Source organism: Echinops telfairi, unplaced genomic scaffold (genome assembly GCF_000313985.2).
Source record: "Echinops telfairi isolate 266 unplaced genomic scaffold, ASM31398v2 ScPeMD7_2010;HRSCAF=2546, whole genome shotgun sequence".
In the NCBI taxonomy this organism is placed as follows: Eukaryota; Metazoa; Chordata; class Mammalia; order Afrosoricida; family Tenrecidae; genus Echinops; species Echinops telfairi.
The window spans coordinates 22,909,846-22,915,537 of NW_022105908.1; positions in this window are offsets into that span (position 1 = coordinate 22,909,846).

Sequence of the window (5,692 nt, forward strand, 5' to 3'; positions counted from 1 at the left end):
TGAGTCAGCAATATAGAGATCTCTCTCTGGTTCTGAGCTCCTTGCTGCTCACTCCCTGGTCACTCCCCTCTCCCTTGTTCCCTTCCCCTCCTTCCCTTCCCCCTCTCTCCACGTGGACCACCAAGCTGGGCTGAGGTGAGCAATGCTATCATGCAATGTGTCTGACTGTATTATTGTAATATCTCTCATGCTCTCAATGACTTTAATATAATACTTATGTATCTCCCGTACAATTGTCCATTACTGAACCCAGAAGTAGTATTACTAAACCCACGATTAGTGGTGGGGGCTGGCCCCCCACCCCAGCGCCAATTTTTTAACTTAATACTACAGATTGCAACTGGCCTGGTCCTCCTGCCGCCCCCTAAGAAGGACCTTTGGGGTTACTCGGGCTTCCAGGGTGGTGCAAACACTCCGTGCTCGAGCACGACCCTAAAGGTCGCCTGTTTGAATCACCCGGCAGGGCTGTGAGGGGAAAGGCGAGCTCATCTGCTTCCATCAAGAAAACCATAGGGGGCGTTCAACACAGGGGGCTACCAGGAGTTGGAATGGACTTGATGGCGTGTGTGTGTGTGTGTGTGTGTGTGTGTCCATTGTCCCTCACCTCAGACAACCAAACATAATCTCCTCATCTCCTTAGCTTCCAGTTAATTGCACTACAAGTGGCCTTTACTGAGAACGTCAGGGAGCATTCGTAGGGTTCCCGGGTTCGCAAGTCAACATTTTGGGGGGAAGGGGATCACCTGGCTGAACAGCTGCCGAGGTCTCGAAGGAAGGAGCAGGCACAAAGGAATCAGAGAGGCATTTGACCAGCTTCTGCCGACTAGGCGCTTTTCCTCATCTCAGGGGCCCTTGGGAGTCACTCCACTGCCCCACTCCAGTCCACGGCTGGCTGGTGGGCTTTCTGAGCACAAATACCAGCCTCTGCAGCTCGGTGCTGGGGCGACACCCCCTTTTATACGTCTGAGGTCCTCCAAAGGTGACTGGATGACACCGTGAGGACCCACCTCGAGCTTCGGTTATTTGTGATTTAATGAGGAGCCTTTTAATTATAACATCTGTTGTTTTAATTACCAAAGGAATTATAATGAGGCTCCCGGTGGAAGCTGCTGCCAGAGCAGAAGTGGAGACGCATTCCCAGCATCCGAGGCCCCGCCGGGGTCCTTGGCACAGTGACTGCCACGGAGCGTGACCCTGAAGAGCACTTCATCTTCATTTTAATTAAGCTTCAGGGGGGGCGGGCAGCCTCCCAGATCCAAGGGAGCCGAGCAACCCAGATCCTAGAAGAGTCTTGGCACCAGGAAGTCTTTGTGGATGGGGAGAAAGGAAAAGGCGTGCCCGCCCTTGTGCAGAGGCTGGTAGAGGTGCACATCTGTCACTCAATAACAGGATGGGGGAAAGAGCCCCGTTCTTCCGTTCTTCCGACAGCCCAGCTGGGTGACCTTGGCCTAGTCAGCGGGCCTCTCTTGATTTGGGGATTATTCTTGTATAAAATGAAAGCAACACCTTCTCTCCCTCCTTCAGGGAAATGATTCATCTCCTGCTTTCTATTCTGACTGTAGAGTTCGCAAAACACATTCGCATCCCTCAGAGGGGAAGAAGAAGTAGGTGTGTCATAAGGTGGATGTTATGTGGACAGGTGTTTCCATGATGGCGGGGGTGGGGCGTGGGGATGGGGTGTAAGCGTATGAATGATGCAGAAATTAAGGAGTCAACAACGGGAATGGGAGGGATTGTTTCTGAAGGATTATGACCGTCTCAGGCAATCTCAGTCTCCCACTTCTTCATCTTTCGTGCATCCAAACCTTTGTAGTTCCCTTCCTTAAAGAGGGTGAGTCTAATTCCCATCTGCAGACCTGGGTGGGTTTCTGACAACAGAATCCAGAGGACGTGCTGATCTCAGGAGACTGTGTGTGATTCTGTGTTCCCTTGCTCCCCGGCCATCACAGTGAGAGCATGGCTGGACTAGCCTCGGGGAGAGAAGGGTCACATGGATGAGGAGTTACCTCAGCCAAGGCCATTCGAGATCGGCCACCCGCCCACCAGCGTTCAGACACAACATCAACAGAGCCACCTAGCCCTGCAGCTGACCCCAGACATGGGAGCAGTCAATGCCTACGGTTGTGAACTCCTGAGGCTCCATTAGGACCATAAATAATGAATGCGCCCTTCCTAAAGTGATTGGGAAATACATGCACAAAGCAGATAGGAAGCAGAATATTTGCCGGTGATGTTTGTCCTGGTAAGGCTTGCTTAGGGAGTGTGACGTGAAATGTGTGAACTAAACCCATTTCTACCTAACCTGGATGCACCCATCTGTCATGGATTGAATCATGATCCCCATAAATACAAGTCCACCCTTGGCCATGATTCTAGGAGGTGTGGCAGTTACATAAGGATGTCGTGTGGCGATTATGCAGTGACCTTCGTGACGGGATCCGGTGTGATAAACCCATCATCTGTAAGAGGATGAAGGGTGGGGGGAACCACCCCTAACTCTGCCACAGCCCCGATCGAATGGAAATCCTCCTGGCTGGTGGCTCTGGTTTCTTTATAGGCTGGCAGCGCTGACAGAGAACAGGCTTCCTGAAGAGACTCCCTCCTACCGAGCAAGGAGTCTTTTAGATCCTAGAGGATTCCGTGAAGCTCCCCAATCACACCTGGGTGCCTTCTGCCTCCAGCTTGACTCACACTGTCCCTTCTTCTGGGGACCGTGTTTCCAGACGCCAGCAGATGTAGAAGAAAGGCCCAGTGATCTGCTTCACACCCAAGGAGCCGATGGAACCCCTGGGGGTGGCAGAAGCGTCTCTGAGATGCTGACTTCCTATCTTTGGACACATCCCTGAATTGGGGGAGGCAGCAAAACTGAGGCAACCCCTCAGTACGCGTGATTGACGCAGTGGCTACCACCACAGACTTGAACCCAGTGTTGTCAATGAGCTGAAGGAACTCACGGCCATGGACAGTAGCAACGACCACCTTCCAAGGCTCATTTCACATGCCACTTCAGAGAAGTCGCCCCCGGTTCTAGTCAACAGCCCTGGGCTCTATAGCTTTGGGGTGCTTGCTGCCCGCCACACAGCATTCTGCAGGAGCAAGCTACCTGCCCCACCAGACTCTCCAACACTAAGGACACACTTTCTCCAGCACTCGTACCCAACCCTGGGCCTGGACCCAGACAGTGCTCCGTACATGTTTGCCACATACATTAAGTCAGCTCTCCCTCACCACGCCCTGATGGAGGCACAGAGAAAGGGGGGGGGGGGGTCCGTGCATGGGAGAGACTCCAGCTATAAACAGGGAGGCCAAGGGGCCTAGGGGGTGGAATCAAGATGTGGGTCCGTTGGCAGAACAGCAGGAATCATCAGTCAGACTCTGTATGTTTCCTGAAAATTCCCTTAAAACACACACACACACACACACACGTTATTGTAACAGCGGGAAGCCAGCAGGTCTCCGTCGACAGGCTATTGACTTTCTGTAGTGAATTTTATTAAGAATCATCAGCACTGGAGGCCAGTGCCTCCTCCGAGGTTGCCGGCGTGTTCAGGAGGCAGAGGGATGGAGAAATTAAACGCAGCCGCTGCATCCTTTGAAGCAGTTTTAAGCAGCCAAGGCTGGCCAATTCCACCGGGTATGCGGCTGGAGAACCGGATCTGTTCCCACCTTCGCCTCCCAGCCAAGCAGCGCGAGATCCTTCCCCGTCAGCCCGGTTTGGTAAATGCTCTTCCACCATGCTCTCGTGCGGAGAAAAGATGGATCCCAAGCAACATGGTCATAGAGTGGGTTTGTGCGCAGCTGCTCTTCCGCTGCTGGTGACTTAGAGAGAGAGGCGCCACGCACTGCAATGCTATTGAATATTGCAGGGACATTTTTAACGAGATGCAAGTATTGAAAAGTGGCACGAAGACACAGTGGAGTCCCTGCGTGGTACACACGGTGAATGTGCTGGGCTGCTATCTGAAAGGTTGCAGGTTTGCGTCCACCCAGAGGAGCCTACAAGGAAAGGACTGGGAATCTACTTCCCACAAAATCAATCGTCGGAAATCCTCCGACGGAGCACAGCTTCACGGACACAGCCAGAGTCGCCATAAGTCAGACCAGACTGGCAGGCACCTGGTCTGGGTGCGGCTGGAGAACCGTCCCTCTCTGTGAGATGCCTGAGCTCTAGTCCCAGCCATGTCCCGCCTGAGCAGCCAGAACCCCGCCTGTCAACAGAACATGTTTCAGCAGAGCTTCCGCATAAGTGTACTAGGAGGAAAGGGTTGTCAATCGACTTTCAAAACAATCAGCTAATGAAAACGCTACCATCACAGTCGTCCTAGTCCACTGGGCCTCGACTCAGGGGCTCGACTGTGGGCAACTGGCCACAATAACATCAACCACAAGGCCTAGGGTCTCTGGGGAGACCAAGACCCACCATGTGTGTTCTTCCCTGGGGGGCTGTCTCCTCCCGTGACTGGCCCTCCCACCCGTCTCACTCTCTCTAGGTTACTGTGCTCAGCGGCTCTAATGTCAAAGCCTTTGAGGGCTCCGAGGCATAGTGGAATGAAGCCCACCCTTGGGGTGATGTCCAGGATCCTTCCCAAGCATTCCTCTTCCTGTTCCCACACACCCTACACTACACCTCCTACCATGGTCATAGTGCGGTCACGACCACCATCCAGGTGGTCACCACATTCATACCTTCGACCAGGAACTCAGCCTGTTTCCTCTCCACAGCCCCATGGAGGCAGGGTCTTATCCTACACGTACTCATTGCCATCAAGTCAATACTGACTCGTAGCGATCCTGAGAATGGTAACTCTTTATGGGAGCTGAAAGCCTCATCTTTCTTCTGTGGTGTGGCTGGTGGTTTTGAACTGATGGCCTTGCAGTTAGCAGCCCAGTGCCTAACCCACTATGCCACCAGGGCTGCTAGGTACTTAGAGCATCCTCGGTTTGAAGCTGTAGATTCATGGGCTTAGCTCGTTTAAGAGACTGTCTCAAAATCACCCCCACTCGCCATCAAATCAAGTCTGACTCAGGCAACCCCATGTGTGTCAGAGGAGGGCTGTGTCCAGAGGCGCTGCCGTGGCTCCATTTTCATAGGAAGGTCGCAGGCCCTTTTGCTAAGGTGCCCCTGGGGGGGACTGGAGCCTCTAGTCTTTTGATTAGCAGCCTAATGCATTCATTATTTGTGTCCCCCGGGGACTCCTGTTTAAAGTTTCACTGCTAATAAGTGCTCACCAGTCCCCAGTGCCTGGCTGATGGCTGCTCCCCTACCCGCGGAGTCCTGTCCTTGTACCTGACCAGCTCCTGCTTCAAAACCTGGCGAAATGTTTCCCTCTCTGATTCCTGTCCTCACCATCTCAGATTAGACTCCCCTCGCTTGACAAACCGCGCCCAAACAAACACCAGTGGGTGCATTTAGGTTTTTTTTTAATTGAGCAAAAGGGTTCTTGAAATAATCAAATGCTAGTCTCCTCTAGAATTTTAATTCAAAATCAAGGTATTTCTACGGAGAGCCTGTCCTATCCCAGGATCTGCGTCCTGTGCTGGATGAGTTTAAGAAACATCAGAGCTGTACTCGCTACAACTCTCTACATATGAGCACATGGTCTCCCGGATGTTCTTATGTGATTAAACAGAATAAAAGCTATCCAGTCTACCTGGGGACATTATTGCATTTTATTCGGAATATTATTTTTTT